We start from the raw sequence: 19,863 nt of genomic DNA, 5'->3' as shown, positions 1-19,863 counted from the left end.
CCTGGGAGGGATGCTGCCTTGTCATGTCTTGGGTGCCATTGTTGTGAAGTCCTCTGCAGCTAGGGAGCAGGCCTTTGGTTTGTGGAGAGAGAAGAGATTGAGGGTTTGGGTTCCAGAGTCTCACTCCCCTGGGTTCAAATTAGAGGTCCTTGCTAGTTTTACAACCTTTGGCAGCTTTTTAGAAGCCTCTCTGACCTCAGTTTCCTCATCTGTAAGGTCAGGTTAATAGGACTTACCTCCCTGGTGTTTGATGCTGGTTAATTGAGCTGACACACATAAACGGTGCCTGGCACATTATCAGCACTCAACCAATAGCATCATCATAATGATTAATATGTTATTTTTTTCCCTACTATTTCTTCAGTGGGACCTTAGGGAAGTCACTTGACCTTCCCATGCCTCAGTTTCTTCATCTGAAAACTGGAGATAGTCACGGTGTCCTCCTTAGGGGGCCATTGAATTTAATGAGCCGAAATGTGCAAAGAGTTTAATCCAACAGCTGGCACATAGTAGGTGTTCAAGAAGAAGAGCTTGCTGCTGGTGACAATGGTGGTGGTGGTAATTATCCCTCTGCATTCCCATGTCCCCTGCTGAACCCCCGCTGGAGCTGTGGAGCTGGTTGCCTGGGGGGTCCTGTCCCCTCTGCCATGCTGAGGCCAAGGTGCACCCCACCCCCACGCCTGCTCCCCCAAGGCTCAGCTGTTCACGCTTGGCTTTTCACCCTTCCCCATGAACCCATTCATCTCTGAGTCTCTGTAAGGTTACAAGGCTTTGAAAATTAATTTAAAAAAATTATACTCTTCTGACCCTTTAAACTTGATTTTAAACCTTCTTAGTGCTGTAATGAAGCCCAGGCTATTTGGGGCATTTTGAAGGAGTGTGGCTGACAGTGCCTTTTTAATTTACATAGAAACCTGGGAACACACATGGACCCAAATATGTATCTGTATAATTAAGGATAAAAATCATAATCCCCTAAGCGAGCTCTGCTAGTGAGCATCAGGTTTAATAGGGATTATGAGGAGGAATTAAAGTTGCCCAAGGGGTGCACTGAGAGACTTCAAACACCTTTCGGAAAACAAATTAACGTGCTTTTCAGAAATCATTTTCCAAGGGCGGCAGAGGGTTTTCCTCGGGCTTCCCTGTTTTCTTTTGAGATGTATTTTTAACACTTGTATAAACAGTTTGGGCCCTTGATATGGGGCTTCCTGTGCTCCTTTCATTAGTTGGTGTCTCAGCAAGAATTCGGCTCATTATCCGGGGCATTTTGATTTCCCTGGCCGCTGTTGCTGGTGCTGCTGCTGCTGGGCCCAGCCTGGGGCCATCCTATTTTCTTTACTATTGCCTAGTGGTATGGAACCAGTTGGTTTGTGGCTTGGCTTGTTTCTCTGTCTTCCCACCCCAGCCCGGCTTCCCAGAGGTGCTCTCAGTTCCCTGGAGGACGGGACTTCTCAGGCAGGGGGCAGTGGCTGGGAGGTGGGAGGCTGGACCTACCTCAGGATCATCTGAGAAGTTGGCCGAATCGGCCTTCATCACCCAGGCTCCACTGGCCCCTTTGTTTATTTCCCCTTCCCCTTCCCTCAGGTGCATCTGCAGTGGACTATGTGGCCTCTACAGGTACTGAGTTCCCCATCACTGGAGGTGTTCAAGCGCTATCCTGGCTTAGGTTATGAGGGTATCTGTGCCCAGCTATAGAGCAGACCTGGATGGTCCTTAAAGTCCCTTGTAAATCTGAGATTCTGTAATTTACACTTTACACATGGACTTGGGCAGGGCTCTGCTGAACCTTTACAGCAACAAGTGTACACAGCACTGGGCTCTGAACAGTCACTGTTGGTGACCCCCCGTTCTGCTGTCCTTGCTTGGGGCGAAGGAGAATATGGTGCTCTCGTCTCTTCTGGAGGTTTCAGATTTATGCTCAGTTACAGGATTTCCTTTAGAAATTTGATCCTGTAGGGCCTCAGAACAAAAATTCCAAATGGGGTCTACCTAGGTTCCCTTTTAAAGCTCACTTTCTTCCTTTGCAAAACGGGAGTGATAAATGATAATAGCTAACACGTATTAAGTGCTTCCTGTGTGCCTGACATTGCTTACAAGCACTTGTTTGCTTATAACTACTTAGGCAGAGGTAGTATTATTGTCCCCACTCTCTAGAGCAGGACACTGAGACTTAGGGGTGTTAGTAACTTAGTCAAGGCCACAACTAGTAAGTGATGAATAATCACTTCCAATTATTCTAATTAAAACTATTCTAATTTTAATTATTAGAATAGCATCTAATAATCAGCCTCTGGGGGTCTGCTGAGCCCTTCACAGGAAAGTGGAGGTGCTGCCTTGACCTACCCCAAGTAGAAAGCCAAGTGGGCATTGTCCAGCCATGGGTCTTGACCTCCTGAGAAGGCTCACATTAGTGCCTCTCAACTTTGTCAGTACCTTGGCTAGACCCAGCAGGGGCCAAGTGGTGAGTGTGACATTGCCTTTGCCGCAGAGGGCAGAGCTCCTGTGAGCTGGCCAGCTGGCAGCATCTGGGCTGGGCTGGTGGGCGTACATCTTCTAGAGGTTTTTCTCGGCTTTGCAAATGGGTTGGAAGTTGGAGGTGAGCTCTTTGCGGCTGATTCACGGTGAGTTCACATGAGGCCATGTGCCCACAAGTTGCTTTTACTTCCTGTTACTGTTGGTCAGGTGCCTGTGAGGCAAGAAGGAGGGAGCTTTTTTATCTTGAAGAGGGGCTCTTAGAAAAGGAGGGAGCAGGGGCTCCTGGGTGGCTTAGTCGGTTAAGTGTCCGACTTTGGCTCAGGTCATGATCTCATGGTTTGTGAGTTCGAGCCCCGTGTTGGGCTCTGTGCTGATAGCTCAGACACCGGAGCCTGCTTCAGATTCTGTGTCTCCCTCTCTCTCTTCGCCCCTCCCCTGCTTGTGCCCCCCCCACCCTTTCTCTGTCAAAAACACATAAATAAACCATATATATATATGTATATGTATATATAGATGTATATACATACACACATAAAGAAAGGTAGGGAGCATATATTTCCCTGATCTGGAGGTGTGGACACGGAGAGGACTTGGCTGGAGTGCTCATGTAATCCTGCTTCCCTTGGAACTGTGTGTAAATCATCATCCACCCTCTGTGCCCACCCCTGGCCACCCCGGCTGCCTGCTCTGCCCTCACAGGGGTCTCTGGTCTCTTGTCTTGTGTCAGAGAGCTATGGTCACCAGGAGCGGGCGGCTAAAAGTCAACAGGAGATTTCTGCTGGGTTCACAGGTCTGGCTTCACCAAGGAGGTAGGATTTAGATTGAACCTTAAGGCACTGGTGAATTTCTGGCAGCAGGGAATGGGACACTGTTGTTTCTGAGCACATCCATAGAGCATGCGCCATGCTAAGCTTTCAACATCCATGCTGTTATTTCATGCTCATGATGGCCCAGTGCTACGTTCTGCCTTTTATTGGTGATGGAACAGAAAGGGGAGATGACTTGGCCAGGTCCTACAACTGGATCGGAACTCAGGATAAAAGCATGCCCCTGCTCACTCCCCTAGCAGCTGGGGGAAAGCGTGAGCTATGGCAAGAAGGCCTGGGAGGACCTGTGGAGGTCCTCCACCTGGGCAACCAGCCGGAGGGGAAGGGTGGGAGGGCGGAGGTGGCACAGTGTGAGGCTGGTGCTGCTGGTGGTGGTGGCTATGTATGTCCAGAATGTCAAAGTCCTCAGTGGTATGCTGGGACTGTTTACCAACCAGGTCTCTGGAGGGGTGGGGGGAAAGGAAAGACAAGGAGCAAGCAGAAGGCCCTGATGTGAGGTGTTTGCTGATGCCCATGGTATGAATGTTTCCACCTTGGCCAGCTTCGAGTTACCAGTGTGATGGCAGTGAGCACTGAGTTCTCCTCAGCCATCAGGAGCTGCCCTCAGCACTTGCAGTGGCCGCATGTCCGTGGTGCTGGTGTTTGGGGTTTATCTGGGAGACAGTAAGAGAGGAGATGACTCTGTCAGAGCTTTTTATCAAAATGCAACTCTGAGGGTTGTCTAGTGGTGGGAAAAGAGGCTGGAGAAGATGGCCACCTGGGGGAGGCCAGTGCTGACCCCTGGAGCTGGAGGGGCCGGGACCTAGGGCAGGCAGCGGGTGGGGTCCCTGGAAAGGAAGGGCCAGATCCATTTGGTGTAGCTGATGTCTTTGCTTCTGTCGGAAACCTCGTGGGTCTCTCGCTCCAAACATGTGTGTCTCCGTGGGAGGCTTTTGGAGGCAGTGAGACCTCAGCGCCCCATCTCCCTTTTCCCCTCTGAGGTCAGGCTGGGCTGTGAGCAGTTTCACACGGGAGTGCTGGGCCTTCTTCTACACGGTCCAGTCCAGTGATTTAACAGCAGCAGCAACAACATTCCCCCAAGACATGACCTGGGAATTTTCATTTGGGAAAAAAATATGGTCTTGGAACTAAACCCAGTTGGGGAGTTCAGGGCCGAAGGGCACATCAGAGTTTGTGCTCAGCTGTGACAGAGGCCCGCTGAGCTGCTGGGACCTCGTTGGGCCTGGGGAGGGATCCACAAAGGCCTTCTGCCCTGACCCGTGTGGTCAAGGAGACCGAGGCCAGGGGAGTGTGGCCAGACAGGCAGAGCAGCGCTGGCCCAGAACCAGCAGTCAAGGCTTCCTGAGGGAAAGTGGTTCTAGCTGAACTTTGAAGTGTGGGCAGCATCTGGAAGTGAAGGGGCCCTTCGGGCAGTGTCTGAGGGTGTGTTTGTGGCAATCATCCGCGCCTTACTTGTCAGATCTGTTCCCTGCCTGGCTCTGTACACAGGGGCTGGCCCCGCAAACTACAATTCCCAGGTCTCCTTGGCAATGGGTTCTGGTTAGGTCTGGCCCATTGGATGCACCGACAGGAGAATGGAGGGGCAGGAGGAGGGGAGAGGAAGGGGCACTTCTTCCCCCCCGCCCCTCTCTGGCTTGGGAATCCAGCAGCAGTGTCTCCTCTGTGGCTCTGATGTCACTGTCTCACGTCTCCTCACAGTCTGGCTTCCTCAGCCTGACGAGGCCTCCTCCCCAACAGCCCTGGCTTCTGGGCTCTGGAAGCGCTTCCTCCTAGTTTTCCTCCAGCCCTGGGGTTGGTGCTGGCTTTCTCTTGCTACTGCTGGTCTTTGCATCACCTCACTGTCCCCTGCTCGTCTTGCAGCTCTGTAACCAGGTCACTGTGATGGCTTACTGGGCCTTGGCTGTGGGCTTTGCTGCCTTGACTGGCTCCTGACTGATCTCTGGGAAGGGACAAGGGGGCAGGAGCAGCCTCCCGGTGGGTGGGGTGTGTATCTTCCCCTCATCTTGCTCTTGGGTCAGACGGCCAAATCTGATGCCCAGCAACCTTCCAACTCAGCCTCTGCCTGTCTGGGCCCCCGACCCCTGAGCTTTCAGGGACTTCCAAACCTGATTCCAAGGCCACTGTCTGCTGGAGGCCTGGTGCCTGGCTCCAGAGGCCTGTTACCATGTGGTTCCCTCATTCATGGAGTCAGAGCTACATACTGACTGGCTGGCTTTCATTCTTGCCCGACCCCCCTTGCTGACCCTGCCCTGACCTGCTCAGGTCGGAGGGACCTCGGACCTCTGGCCCAGGTCTCCCATTCTGTAGCTCCTCAGGAGCCCATATCTCAGGGGGAAGAAAGGGTGAGGCTGGAATTCTGTCTTGTGAAGGGGAAACACCTGCCCAGGGTTACGCAGCAGGGACAGGAGGCTCAGCCGTGGTAGACTTTCAGGCCACAGCGTGTCCCCCGGGGCTTCCAGGGAACAAAGCTGGGAAATCGCAGTCTAGTCCCTGCTTGCATTTCATGTGAAGATACGGGGGTCTGAGAGGAGCAAGAACTTTGCCAGAGTCACTCTGAGCCAGTGGTAGAGCGAGAGCTCAGGCTATGGTATGTCCGCCTGGCGCCTGGCGGGCATGCTTCTGCGTCCTCAGCGGCTTCAGGAAGTACCATGGGATGGGCCAGATGTGAGCGTGCTGGGAGGCTAGTCTGCTGCCTGCTGCCAGAAGAGGCCTCTGCTGGGGCAGGGTGCTTATTCCCCAGAACGCTTGGAGGTCAGCAGAGGTCTCTTCAGAGCCTGGGGCACCAGGCCACTATTTTCCAAGTACGGGGTACGCATGTGTGGCTGCCTGCCCCGGGTGTGGCCCTGGAGAAATCCCCAGGTACACAGCGGGCTGGTGCCAAGTTGCGCAAGAGCTGTGGCAGCCGTGGTGCTTTGCGCACGACCGAGAGGGCATCATGGTCCTGGGAGAGGGATGACTCAGCAGTGCTGGGCCTCTGGGGCAGCTGCCAAAGGAGGCCAACCTGGTGGGGACACCCCGCCAGGGCGCAGGCAGTCTCTGGAGTCCTTTGGGGAGTGCCCTTGGCCTAGGTCGGTGACCTGCCATGCACATACTGAGTCCCCTCCCATGCCCGCTCTCAGCTCTGAGGCTGCTTGACCACGCACAGCCCTCCCCAGGCTGAAGAGCTCCCCCAAAACTTTGGCATACTCGGCTGCTCTGGGCAGCAGACCTGGGTTTGCACACACTTGAAGTTGTGGGGACCTAGAGACAGACCATGCAAGGAGTTCAGTGGCTAGTCTCATCTGAGTGGGAGGTAGTGTCTGTGTAGGAGAGGGTCCCCAAAAGATGTCCAGGGAGGCTGCTCTCTAATCACAGAAGGCCTTTAATGACTGGCCTGCCCGGGGTCTAGTCTCTGAAAATAGGGAGCCATGGAAGGTTTCTGAGCAGGTAGGTGATAATGCCAGATATGTGCTTCAGGGAGGTGGGGAGGGAACAGATGCAAAGCATGTATGAACCTCTGCTAGGGTGGGGCAGGCCAGGCGAGGGTGAGGCCACACTGTGTCTGACCCAGGCATGGGAGAGGGCTGCTTCAGGCAGCGGCCACGGCGCTGGAGCCAGCTCAGTTCTTCTCGCTCAGCTGGTCGAGGTCTGAGGAGGAGCTTCTTTGGCCACTGTGTGAGGGGGGCTGGGCTCAGGTAGACGGAATGACTTGAGAGCTCGCTGCCACCTGCTGACTGGCACCTTGGGCAAGCGACTTACAAGCCATTGAATTATTAAGCAAATTGAGACCCACCTCTGAGCCTCAGCACATCTGCTAATTGGGAGTGATCCATGCTTTCTAACATTGTTGTGAGCACTGATGGTAGGTAGTAGCCCAGCAGGGTGCCTGGGGGAAGCTGCTAACAGAGAGGGGTGGCCAATCCATGTGCTGGTTGACGATCCCCCCCAAAGGTCCAGTTCAACATCCTGCCTCTCAAATGTTCTCTTGGCCCACGTGCTCCTTTCCAAGGCCCCTTCCTTCACAACCTCTTTGAGGTGCCTGTGGGTCAAGGTGGATGATGTCAAAGCCCTACCCCTCCCTCACTGCGCCTTCGCCTCTCACTGTGGCTTTGGGTAGGATGAGGCAGGAACCAGCCTGCCCTCGAACCTACTGAGGTCACTGGAGGGTCACAGCTGACGATCCTCTGTCCTCACCCATGGGGCTGGGCCCTGAGTAGGCTCCCTCACCAGCGTTCAGCTGGTGGGGAAGATGCCCCACGGGGTGGGTGGCCTGACCAGGTTGCTTACGCTTGTCACTTCTGAATCCCCCTTCTTGTAATGGCTGTAATTGTCAAGCAGTTTCCTCAGAGACTTTTTAGTAAAGATATGCGAAAAGAATGTAGCTATTAACTGGAATGTGTTTCTGGGAAGGCCCTGAGTTCTCTCTCATCAATAATGGGGCTAGGTTGGTAGGGGACGTGGACAAGCCCCTCTTCCTCCAGGGACCCCAACTTCCTTTCTGGAGCTATTGGAGCTGAAGATCAGGGCCTTCTTGTGGGCATACTGGGGGTTCTGGCAGCATGGAAGAGGACAGAGGCTCCCTGAAGTCAGACGAGGGGGAGGTAGCTATGCAGCTACATCTTGGGGGCCCCTGGAAGAGGTGGTGTCTCCCTGGAGGGAAGCGGTGCTGCCTCAGGTTGATGAATGGTTCCCTTACCCACGGACACCACGCCCTGGGTTGCCCTGAGTGCTGCATCCAGCCTGGTGGGACTGCCAGGCCTTTGTCTCCGTCAGTCCCTGGCTCTATCCTCGCACCTGAGCCGTGAGCAGAGGTGACTGACACAGAGCAATGCTTTCTCGGCAAACAGGGCACTCCCTCCTTCTCTTGGGGACCTTCAGGGCAGGAGGCTATGTTTGCCAGAGTGGAGGCCATGTGTGTGTGTGTGTGTGTGTGTGTGTGTGTGTGTGTGTGTGTGTGAGAGAGAGAGAGAGAGAGAGAGAGAGAGAGAGACCTTTAGGAGGGTAAGGGGCTGGCCCTTGGGTCACACAGCAGCCTGAGATGTAGTCTTGTAAGCTGGAATCTTGGAGAGATTCTGTGAGAATTGCCTCCTTCAGCATGAGGGACAGGCTGAGGAGAGATTTTCCTCCCTGCACAGCATCTGTACTAAAGACTGTCTTGAGCATCTGGAGAGACTGAGGGTGATGGAAGGCCTGAATGAAAAAGGAGGCTTGTTTTGGCTTCATTCTGATGCCCCAGGGAGGCTCAGCCTTAGGAGAAACCACTGAGTCCCATGGTTACGCTGGGGGCCTGTGTGCAGGCAGATTGGACAGGCTGACCCACTGGCCAGATGACCCTGGTGTGTGACCTCAGCAGTGGCTAGTCTTGGCACTCCCTCCACTGATGGGTGTCAGTTCAGGAGGGGTATTGGGGCAGGGTGCCAGGGTCTGGCCCCATTGCAGAAAGCCTCCCCCTGCAGGCAACCACCCAGCTGGGCAGCCTGGGACTTAGAGTTCCCCCATAAAACAGAGTCACGGTGCTCTTGTCCATATTGGCAGGGGAGACGGAACCCAAACTGGAGAGAGTGGGTATAATGTTCTCAAGTGTAAGTTGTTCTCTTGTAAATTTTTAAATAAACCTTTGGCACCCGTTATGTCTTCATCCCGGGAAAGCCCTTGCTGATGCCAAAATTACGGAACTGTTTCAAAACGTGTGAATCCACTGAACTGATTTGAAGTTCCACATGAACACTGCTGAGATTAGAACTTTAATAGTTCAGGGGTGCCTGGGTGGCTGAGTCAGTTAAGCGTCCGACTTTGGCTCCATGATCTCAGGGTTTGTGAGTTCAAGCCCTGCGTCAGGCTCTCTGCTGTCAGTGCAGAGCCTGGAGCCTGCTTCAGATCCTGTGTGTTTCTCTCTTTCTCTGCCCCTCCTCCACTCGTGTGTGTGTGTGTGTGTGTGTGTGTGTGTGTGTGCGCGCGCGCGCACGCATGCGCTCTCTCTCAAAAATAAATATTAAAAAAAAAGAATGAAGATGAGGGGGTTAAGAGTTTATTTAGGGCAGGTATTAGTATTGCCATAAGGCTCACATGGCTTTAAGGGAATGGGCCAGCTCTGCAGAATTATCACGTGATTCCTCATTGATATTGGTGCTGTAGGCTTATGGCAGAGTTGTAGTTTTGTATGCAGCTGGTTGTCCTTGCAAACAAGGCCTTGAAGTTATCAGTGCCACTTGGTTTGCCTCCATCTGTCTGCAGACATTCAGTCTCTGTGTTGGTATTAATTACATCAAAAGTCAGAAAAAGAGCTGGCCTGAGGTTACATCTTTCTCCTATTAAATCCATTCTGGGCAATTTGACTTTGGCACAGCACGTCATCCAATTTTGTTGGTAGTTTTGTTTGTATTTAATTTCCAAATTTTCTTGGGCTTTTTAGGTATTCAGGAGTGATAAATAGGCGTGGAGGGCTCTAATGTTTGTTTCTATACATGTATGCCTTCAGTGACCAGTCTATCTTAGAGGTTCTGCTGTGTGACTGTGTTCCCAGCACATTCTAGGCACTATGGCACAGAAGTCAACATAACGGTAAAATTGCTGTCCTCCTGGAGTTTATAATCTAGAGATGGTAATAGACCCCTCCCCCCCGCCCCTCAAAAAAACCCAAAACAATAAAAACTCCACAAAACCAAAAGGCAAAACCATCCACAAACAGTGAATAAATTTATGGTTTAACATTAGGTGAGGATGAGGAAAAAGTTAGCTGGGGAGGGAGGTAGAGTCAATGAGGAGGGGCTCTTAGATAGGATGAGGAGGACAGATCTCTCTGGAGAGGTGACATTGCTCAGAGACCTGAGTGAAGCCTGCTGATTGGGAGAAGAGAGTTCTAGGTTCGGGGGCAGTAAGTACAAAGACCCCTGAGATGGGGATGTGGTCACTGGATGTTGTATAATATTATTTTAATTAGGATATGAATAAAAAATGTGATACTGATCAACAGTGAGAATGGGTACTTGGGGTTTGGGGCATGGCGGCAAGCAATGGGGTAGCTTCTCAGCCTTCTGAGAGTATGGGAGCCCAGGAGGACTCCAGAACCAGGCAGGGGAGTAGTTGGTGGGGTCACAAGGTTCCCTGAGGCTTGCTAGCTGAGAGGTGGCACAGCACATTGGGCCAAAGGAAAGCAGAGTAGCTGATGGCACCCTGTCTCCAAATCCAGCCCCTGACAGCATGGCCATCCAGAGGAGTTGTTCTCTAGGCTTAGCTGCACCAGAATAACCTAGAGGGCTTGTTAAGACAGAGGCTGCCTGGCTCCATGCCAGATTTCTGATTGAAGAAGTCTGGGGTGGGACCTGCCAATACCTTTCATCCTATTTCCCAGGTGCTGACATTGTGGCTGGTCCAGGGACCACACCTTGAGAACCTTTCCTGCTGGCATCTATCCAGAGTGACTGTAGAAAGAGAATAAGGCTTGAAGCCTCAAGAAAAGAACTGGTCCCGGTCCCTCAGGATGGTTGTCTGGCCCACTGGGTCTCCTGGAGAATATCATCCATGATCCTGGTGCCCCCAGGACCCTGTCCAGGTTGGCACTGTCCCTTGGTGAATGTGGGTGTGTGTGTGTGACAGACATGGCTCGTGCCTCTGTGAATCCATGCTGGTTGCTGTGGTCGCCATAGTTGGAAGCTTCTTGGGTTAGAGCCTACAGCTCAGATGGGTGAGGGGGGACACACCTCTGGCCCAAGGCCCTGAGCAGAAGGCCCTCAGGAAATAGGAGGGAGCTGACACTGAGAAGCAGAAGCACTGTCATCCTCACTTAGTGGTTCTCATTCCTGCCCTGCGAACCTCAGGTCCAGCGCTCTGCGGCCCTCTCCACCCCTCCCCACATGGGTATGTGTAAGGGCTTTCTGCTTTGGTTTGTTTTTCCAGAAAGGTGAACTTGTGTTGTTGAGGATGGACCCCTGGCACCCGGCTTGGTTTTCCTGAGTGAGGCCTTCTGTTGTCACAGGTATAGCTCTGGTTGTGGGTTGGAGTGTCAAGGGAGAAAGAAGAAGGGAGGCAGCCGGCTATGCTTGGTGGCCTGGAGGCCTGGAGGGAGTTGATGGAAAACATCTGAGCCAATGGCTCCGTGCACTCAGAAAATAAATCCTGGCTTCCGAAGAAGCTGCAGAAAATTGATTTTTCGCAGCTTCAGTGGTCATCCTGAAGGATTTGGTGGGGCGGAAACTGGGCCCATTTCTCATCCCTGTGCTCTGTACTGTCGGGTCAGGTGCTGAACGGGCTTCTGTTAGAGGCAGAGAGGCCTGGGCCGGTCCCCAGCTCCTGTCATGTACCTCCCACTGCCCTGTGCAAATGGGGAGGGGTGGAGGGCCCGTCTCCCTCAGCTTGCCCTCACACCCAGCTGCTTCTCGCCTGTGGCTTGCCTCTTGCGCCTGCTACCATGGACGTGAAAGGTGCGTGTGTTCATGCAGCTGAGCTGGGATTAAGGCATTTGTACACGGGTGCAGCTGTGGGTCTTTGGTGTCTGGGGCACTGTGGGGCAGTGGCGGGTGGATGCCTTGGGGAGCTCAGCCTGTCTGTGTCTGTTTAGTCCCTCGCTGAGCACTGCCGTTGGCTGCTAAGATCTCAATTGGCCATGAGCGCCACGTGGGCTGCCCCAGGGACAGGCCTTGTCTGGGGAGAAGGATTAGCTTTTGGTACATTTTCCCTTCATGTGTGGAGCATGCACTTAGCCCAGGCCCAAGGGAGCTGGAGGTTCCCACAGCCAGGGAGGGAGCCGCAGCTACAGACTGATGGTTCCCGGAGCTCCTGTTGGCTTTGGATGATTTTATGGAAAACTTGGCTAGGGTGTTGTGAGGCATAGCTATGACCTCTTGGCCCAGCAGCCAGCACAAGGAATGGCTTAGCCTTCCTGAGATGTGTGGTGTGGGCTACAACGTCCCTCCCCCGGCCAAGAGTCCAGGGGACAGAGGACTTGGCTCTGCCCCAACTCTACCCCAAGCCCTGAGACACCCTGGACACATCCCTGACTGTCTCTGGCCCCCAGCCTGCTCCTTGGCTATCAGGAGGGAATAACCCATTCCTTGCTGGGGTGGTGAGAATATCCACTGAGATGGGACTGGATCTAAAGTGCTCACCCTAGGGGCGCCTGGGTGGCTCAGTCAATTGAGCATCCAATGTCAGCTAAGGTCATGATCTCACAGCTTCTGAGTTCAAGCCCCACCTCAGGCTCTGTGCTGACAGCTCAGAGTCTGGAGCCTGCTTCTGATTCTGTGACTCCCTCCCTCTCTCTCTGCCCCTTCCCTGCTCATGCTCTGTCTCTCTCTCCCTTAAAAATAAATAAACTTAAAAAAAAAAAAGGTGCCCACCCTTTGTCTGCACGTGGAGGTGGGAAATCAGATACAGCAGGAGTCCAGGCCTCTGTTGAGGTCTTCAGTTGCCGTTGGTCAGGTTAGGAATCTGGAAACGGACCATCTTTCCTGGTGGTCTTCAGTGGCGTGGCCTATCAGTGCCTTTCCCCCTGAGCAGCGGTGCCTTATATCTCTTGCACGTTTCCATCTTTCTGGACTCATTGGAAGGAGCTATAAGTGAACACACTGCCAAAAAATATCAAGTTCCTCAGGGAGTGGTGATGCTCAAACCCCTGAAAAGTGGCAAGTATTTCGGTATTTTTTGTTCCTTGTTTGTAGTGGCAGCATCAGTTACCTACACCTCATGGCCCTGGTGTGTGAGCTTGGCGTTGCGGTGGGGTTATGAGCGGGAGGAGGAGGGAAGGAAAGGGGAGCACTGGACAGTTGATCAAGGTGGAAAGTAAAGATATTTCCTTTAGGTGGAAAGTGAAATGGGAGGGGCACCTGGGTGGCTCAGTCGGTTAAATGTCCGAGTTCGGTTCAGGTAATGATCTCGTGGTTTGTGGGTTCGAGCCCCATGTTGGGCTCTGTGCTGACAGCTCAGAGCCTGGAGCCTGCTTTGGATTCTATGTCTCCCTCCCTGTCTGCCCCTCCCCCACTCATAGTCTTTCTCTCTCTCAAAAATAAATAAACACTAAAAAATTAAAAAAAAAAAAGTGAAATGGGAACCCAGATAGAAATAATAATAATGTCATATGACACTGTGATAGATATCAGTATTTTTCCCCAACTTGGACCTGCTCAGGGCTTATATGCCCTGGCATTTCATAGATATAAAATATTAATATCATAATGTTGTTAATAATAATTCTTGGGGTGCCTGAGTGGCTCAGTTGGTTAAGCGTCTGACTGGCTCAGGTCATGATCTCACAGTTTCATGAGTTTGAGCCTACATTGGGCTCTGTGCTGACAGCACGGAGCCTGCTTTGGATCCTCTGTCTGCCTCTCTCTGCCCCTCCCTCCCCCCAAAATAAATAAATAAATGTTAAAAAAATAATCATAATTCTTAAAGAGTAGCTCATTTTTTTTATCAGACCTGTATTTACAGATGCCGCAAAGTGCTAAGCACTTTATTATCTCACGTAATAATCTCAAGAACCCTGTGGGTGATTATTATTTCCATGTCAAAGTGGGGGAAAAAGAGGCTGAGAGGTGGCGTATCTTGTCCGAGATTCACTGAGGCAGATGATGGGAGCCAGCAGCTTGGGGCCAGAACTCGGACAGAACCTGGGTTCGCCCTAAGGATACCACTTCCTGGGTGCTTGGTTTTGCCTGGAAGGGGCAGATCAGCGGGAGTGTGCATGCTTGCCTTGTAACGATGACGAGGATGATGATCCAGGCCATGGTTAAGGACCAAGCTCTGGAGCTGGACTGCCTGAGTCTGAATGCCCATAATACCGGCTACCAGCTGGTCGGGAGTGGGGGCTGGTGGGAGGGGGGGCAAGATCCTGTGCCTCATCTGTGCCTACCTCAAGAGTTATTAAGAATTTCAAACTGTTGATACCTGTGAGGGTCCTACATAGACAGGTGCTATTAATATATGCTGATCGTTGCTTTTACACATTCTCATACGTCCACACTTGGGAGGTGTGTCCTGGGTTTTAGAACCTTGAGATTGGCAGGTAATGGATGCCTGATAAATATTCACTGCATGAAGGAATGGAATTTATCAAGTGGCTTGGAGGTCTCACAGTAACCTTCTCTTAAAAGGATCCTCCCCATAGCCTCCCCTTGCCTGAGACCGACCCACAAGTGGGGCTGAGCGTGGCTCTCATCCACATTGGCCAGCACGAGTAGGATGGCTTGGTTGGCTTGGCGGGATGGTCATGGCCATGGTCCTCGTGGACCCCAGTGCCCGCGGGAGGCGTGGGCCTCTTGAGGCAAGTGAAGGCAGATGGCAGCTCTCTGGCCTGCAAGGTTGGGGATCAGGGAGGCTGGCTGTTCTCTGACGAGAGGGGGCTGCTGCATGTGGATGTGTGAGCTCTGGAGCTGGAGCCCTCCCCCGAACCTCTTGAGGGTGCTGGCGGAAAGCTGGGCCATCCAGAGCAGGAGGCTGCCCAACCTGTCAAGGTTAACAGATAGGCTTTGGCCCTCCCCTAGGAAGCCATTCAACTTCTCCCCTGACTCAGGCCACATTGTTTCAAAGCATGTGGTATAAACTACTAACCACCGGGGAATTGCTTGAATTAACAAACTCGTTTTTCCCGAGACCTGAGGTTGAACTTGAGTGAGGAGTTCAGGGCTCTTTCCAGAAATCCAATAGATCAGGCGAACTCATGTTACACCATGTTTTCAACCTTGATCAAATGCACATTTTGCGTGGTGGGGCCTTCTCCACGCCTGCACACTTCCAGCTGCACCCGATTGCTCAGAACCGTGGCAGACCAGAGTAGTAGCTGGCACCCGGGCCCGGCTTTGAGGGAGCCAGCCTCTCGCCTGAGTTGCAAGGCGTTTCAGAAGGTTTCCTTTCTTCTCCTCTCCCCGAAACTCCTGCCTCTCCCACACCTACCCGTCTGAGTACTATTACTAAGAGGAGGTATAAAGGTTTTGCCAAAATGATCCTGGGCCCTGGGCTGAGTCATGGGCCCCAGCTCCATTCTCCCCTATGTCTTGTTGCTGCCTGTGAAGATGGGCTGGGCCTGCCTCCCTCCATCAGAATGCCCGGCCCAGGGGTCACCACAGATCCAAAAGGTCAAGAGGAGTTGATTTCTTTCCTGCTACAAGCCCCACCCACATAGCCACATCTGAGCCTGAGCCTCTAGTGGGAGCTCAGGGGAAGTCCAGAGATGGCTCTGCATCTTGGAGGATACAGCCCTATCCAGTAGGCCGTGGGCTGTGCCGGGACAAGCATTTCCTGTGTGGTGTAGGTTGAAAACCACAGGGAACCTTGGGTGTCAGGGTGTGGGAAAGGTGGGGCTCAGGAAAGAGTTCCTACAAGAAGGATGGGCTTCTTGGAGGAGGTGGGGTTGCATTCGTAAGCCCGAGAGAGGAGAACAGGTTTTGCTAGACTGATGGGGAACTTCCCAAAAAGCAACACTGCTCCTCAAACCCTGTCTCCTGCCATATGAATTCCGGGGTTTCAGTTTTCTTGAGGGAAGGGGTATGTGACCCAACCTAGTGGTTTCTAAACCTGGCCCAGCATCCTGACACCTGAAGGCTTTGTAACACTGTTGCTATACAGCCTCACCCCAGACATACCCAGTCAGTAGCCTTGGGAGGCTCTACACATCTGCATTGCCACAGCACCCCGGGGGGTCACAGTGCTGGGCCCCATTCCAGAGACCTAAACTATGCTCCACCCACTTCATTCCCTGCTGGTGGCTACTAGGGGTTCAAGGACATCTGTGGAGACAACTTTGATGGAATCTCCATGAGTTTCATTGCATTTGTGGCCTGGAAGCAAGCTCCCAACTCAGCTCAGGCAATTGGAGGCAAGTTCTGGATCACATGACTCTGGGCCCCAGGGGTAGGAGATTGTGGTTCAACTACTCCCCTCTGTTGGCCTCTCTGTACCTGGGCTCTCACCCTCCCGTCTGCCCCCTCACCCCAGCTTCTGTCTTCTCAACCTGGGGCAACTTCCTCAACTTCAAACTTCTCAGTTTTAGGAAATGTTTATATTTTTCAGCAGACTCTGCTGCTGCACCTGTAGATATCTTAGAACTTGCTCGCTTCTGAGTTCCAAGGCAAGGAATCAGATTGACCCAACTCATAGGTCAGTGGTAGCACTATGGAGTGTTACCTCAGGGGCAGACAGTACAAAAGATGGCTGTCATCGGGCCAGGGGTGGGGCAGGCAGGTCACGGCCCTGCCCAGCCCAGCCCAGTGAGTCTCTGTGTGTTGAGATAGAATCTTCTGGGAAACAGCACCTTGGCAGAAGCATCTCCTCCAGGGAGATGTAGAGCAAATGGCCTTGCTTTGTTTCATCAGAGGAACTCAGAGTGGTCCTCAGAATCTTTGTCCTCCCTGGTTACTCTCCTGGCGGCTGCTGGTACCATAGGCATGTTCCTGGGAGGTTGTCACCCAGAAGAGGGTACGCCAGCTGACTGCACGGGGGCTGCGTTGTGTGTGTGTGCACTTCCTTCTGCTGGGCTGGCACCTGGCTTGGAAGAGCACTTAGATTTGAGTCCAGGAATATTTTTTACCTCTCCCCTCATTCTTCCAAAAGAGCTCCCCAGGGCTCGGGGAACCCTGAGCACTTCCTGGAGGGCATGCCCATAGGGATAAAGAAACTCCTTCAGTTTTGTGCTCCTTTGGCGGCCATCATAGCTCCAGGCGGCTTAGGTCCATGACCAGAGTGTGTTCCTGCTGGGCTTCCTGTCTAGGTCAGGGCCACATATCCTGGCTTTTGGGAGTTTTCCAACAGGATAAGAGCCAGTGATGAACGTTGCCACAGCCTCTCCTGAGCATGACGTATTAGTTATCTGCCAGAAGGGTTCTGACAGAGACACACCAATGCCCTTGGTGGGACTCCCGGAAACAGTGAGGGTGCAGGTGCTAACTCTGGACACTGTCACCTTCCTGCAGCCCGTGTTCCATGTGGACGCATGTGTACTATTTATGAAGCTAATAGGCTTCCTGATGGAGGGCGATGTTTACATGCTATTAAAAAGTCCATTAACTAAATTTAAGTTTCTCTAGAGATCATGGGGCTTAATCTGTATTCTGCAGGTGACATGGAAGGAACCAGAAATCCCCATGACCTTTTCTGTTAGTCTTTGACTGGGATCGGAGATGTGAGCCTCACTGAATGAGTAGGTAGATGAATGAACGCATGAGGTGTGTGAGAGCATAAGAGAATGATATGGTCGGGCCAAGCGTTTGTCTTCTAAGGCTTATGAGCAACAGTTAGGCTATTTTTAGCTGAGTCTTCAGTAAACAGCGTTTTATTTTGACTGCCAAGTGGCACAGTAAAGATTCTCTATGGTAACAAGATAGCTTTGTTATTTTTGAAGATCAAAGTGTTTTCAAATGCCATTGCCTATTTTTAAATGAACTATTGAGACAGCATTTTTGTTTTCTTTTTGGCTAAAGACTTTGACATGGTTGAGAATCAGTAGGTGTTGAACTTTACCTGGTGTTACATTCTAAGCCTGAGATGAGGATTGTCTCGGAATTCAGGCAGGGCCCTTTGGCCCATCTGCAAATGGGCCATCTCTGCTGGGTCCCTCTCCTACCATGCAAAGGTCACCCAAGTCCCTGAGTTGGAGACAGGCACCATGTTTGTTTGAAATAGGGTCTCTGCTGCTCTTCCTGGGCCACAGCAAACCTTGGGCGACTCAAAGACCCCCTGATCCAAAAGGTTTCCCTGATCACCTCACACTCCCACATCTCATGGAGAGCTTCCACCCTATCCCTCTTGGGGCTCACACTTGGGAATAATCCAACTGTGAGTTCCCAGAAGCCAGGCCTGGACCTCCTTTTCTGGGGGCCTTTTTTCAACCCGTTGCTGGACAGGTAGAAAATAGTCACCGATACAGTATCAAACAGCACAACGTGAGGTGGTGGGAAGGCATAGAATGACACCTTAGATCCTGGGAGGCAGGTGCCATGGGAAAAACAGAAACTTGAGAACCAGGGGATCCTGAGCTTGAATCCTGGCTCTTGCACTCACTAAGTATATGACCTTGGTTAAGGGACATGACTCTCCTGTGCCCCATTTTGCTTACCTGTAAAATGGGGATGTTGACATTCGTACCTCATGAGTTGTTTTGAAGGCTTTGTGGAAATAATGATCATTAAGTTCCTGTGCTCAGTGTAGATAGGTGAGAACAAACTTACAACAGCCTGGATCTGAATCCCGGCACTACCACTCAGCCTGCATTACCAAGAGACCGAGTGACTTGCAGGTTGCCTCCATCAATGGTGTGCTGTCACCTCCCTCTTAGTGATGTCCAATGTCTCAGGCCCTGGGCTCAGCCTGTTGGTGGGGATGGTCATGTCATGAGTGCTTTCTGCTTGCCACTTGGGCCAGCCACAGGAAGGTAGCCTCATGGGCTATGGCTGCTGCCTGGCTCCTGTGCCTTTGTTGGGGCTACAATGATTTCATGATCATCCTCCCAGTCTAGGTTTGTAGGATTTGGAGGAGAAGGACCATAGCAAGCTCCCTGTTTACCAGGCAGGCCCAGGAGCCCACCCAGCCTCTTGATTGCTAGCAGGTCTCAGGACTGGCCAGGCTGTGGTGCCCTACCCAGCCCTGACCTTGGGGCCTGGAGATCCCGTGGTGCCCTGCTTGTCATCCACAGCCCGGTCAGGGTCGGCTCGTCGCACCCAGGGGCTGCCCCCACGTTTTTCGGAGTCCCCAGCTGAGCACGCCGAGTTATGTAATGCTGCTGAGCCAACATTTACGAGTCGCGGCCAATTTGCTGGCCTCGAGTTACACTGTGCAGATGCTCTGCGTTACGGTTGGCTTTTGTCTCGGAGGCCGTAAGCAGATAGCATAACTCCGCTTACCATTAGACGTTCCGCAAATCATCTGGGCTCGAGCGTGCTGCAGCCAGACAGTTCATTTATGCTGCGAATGGTATGATTTGTAAAGTAATAAATTTCCCGTCTCTCTGCCAGCAATAAAGTACAGCAAGCAGGCGAAGCCAAAGCCCTCCAAAAATACGCTGGCTCCCAGTGAGACCTGGAAGAGAGTTGTGTCAGATTCTGTCTCTCTCTGTTCCTGCCTTCATTGGATTCTGGGAAATCAGGTTTGGGCCATAAATCCCCCTCTACCATCTGGGTGACTCTGGGCCCCGGCACGGACTTGTTATTAGCATGTGTAATTGGCCCCTACCATGACACATTTGTCACTTCCTGGGCCCCTGTCGATTCTGGCATTAAAGGAGACAGGAGTGATGGAGAGCCCCACCCTCTTGGTGTGCTTGGCGCAGAAGCAAGGCTCTTTGTCCTGGGAAGTTAGTGGCAGACAGTCATGGCAGTGGGCGGGTGTCCTGGTGGGAGCTTCTTACAGCCTCCTGTGCAAGTGTGCAAGGGCATTGTGTCACCCACTGTACGGGGATCTCATTGTGAAGGTGGCTGCTCTGAGTAGCAGGTCAAGGACAGAACTGGACTGAGCCTTAGGGTATCTGGGTACCCCTTTCCTACACTACACAAGACCGTTTTGCTGCATTTCCTCTGAGCTGAGGTTTCCATGCTGTTCTTTGGTGGCCCTTAAAGGGACAGTCTCCTTCAGTCGGGGCAGTTCTGCCATCACCTGCAGA

General features: G+C 52.4%; 1 long non-coding RNA gene across 1 annotated transcript in view; it reads left to right on the top strand.

The window, feature by feature from the left end:
* LOC109250837 (uncharacterized) overlaps positions 1 to 19,863 on the top strand; it is a 102,842-nt gene that overhangs the window by 6,967 nt on the left and 76,012 nt on the right. Inside the window, exon 2 of the long non-coding RNA XR_002073213.2 lies at positions 11,178 to 11,256. This is a non-coding gene — a long non-coding RNA (uncharacterized LOC109250837). The remainder of the gene's footprint in view (positions 1 to 11,177; positions 11,257 to 19,863) is intronic.

Source organism: Panthera pardus, unplaced genomic scaffold, assembly GCF_024362965.1.
Source record: "Panthera pardus isolate Hobbes unplaced genomic scaffold, ASM2436296v1 HiC_scaffold_2, whole genome shotgun sequence".
Lineage (NCBI taxonomy): Eukaryota > Metazoa > Chordata > Mammalia > Carnivora > Felidae > Panthera > Panthera pardus.
Note: the sequence above shows the minus strand (reverse complement) of the source record. Positions and strands in the feature narration are given on the sequence as shown.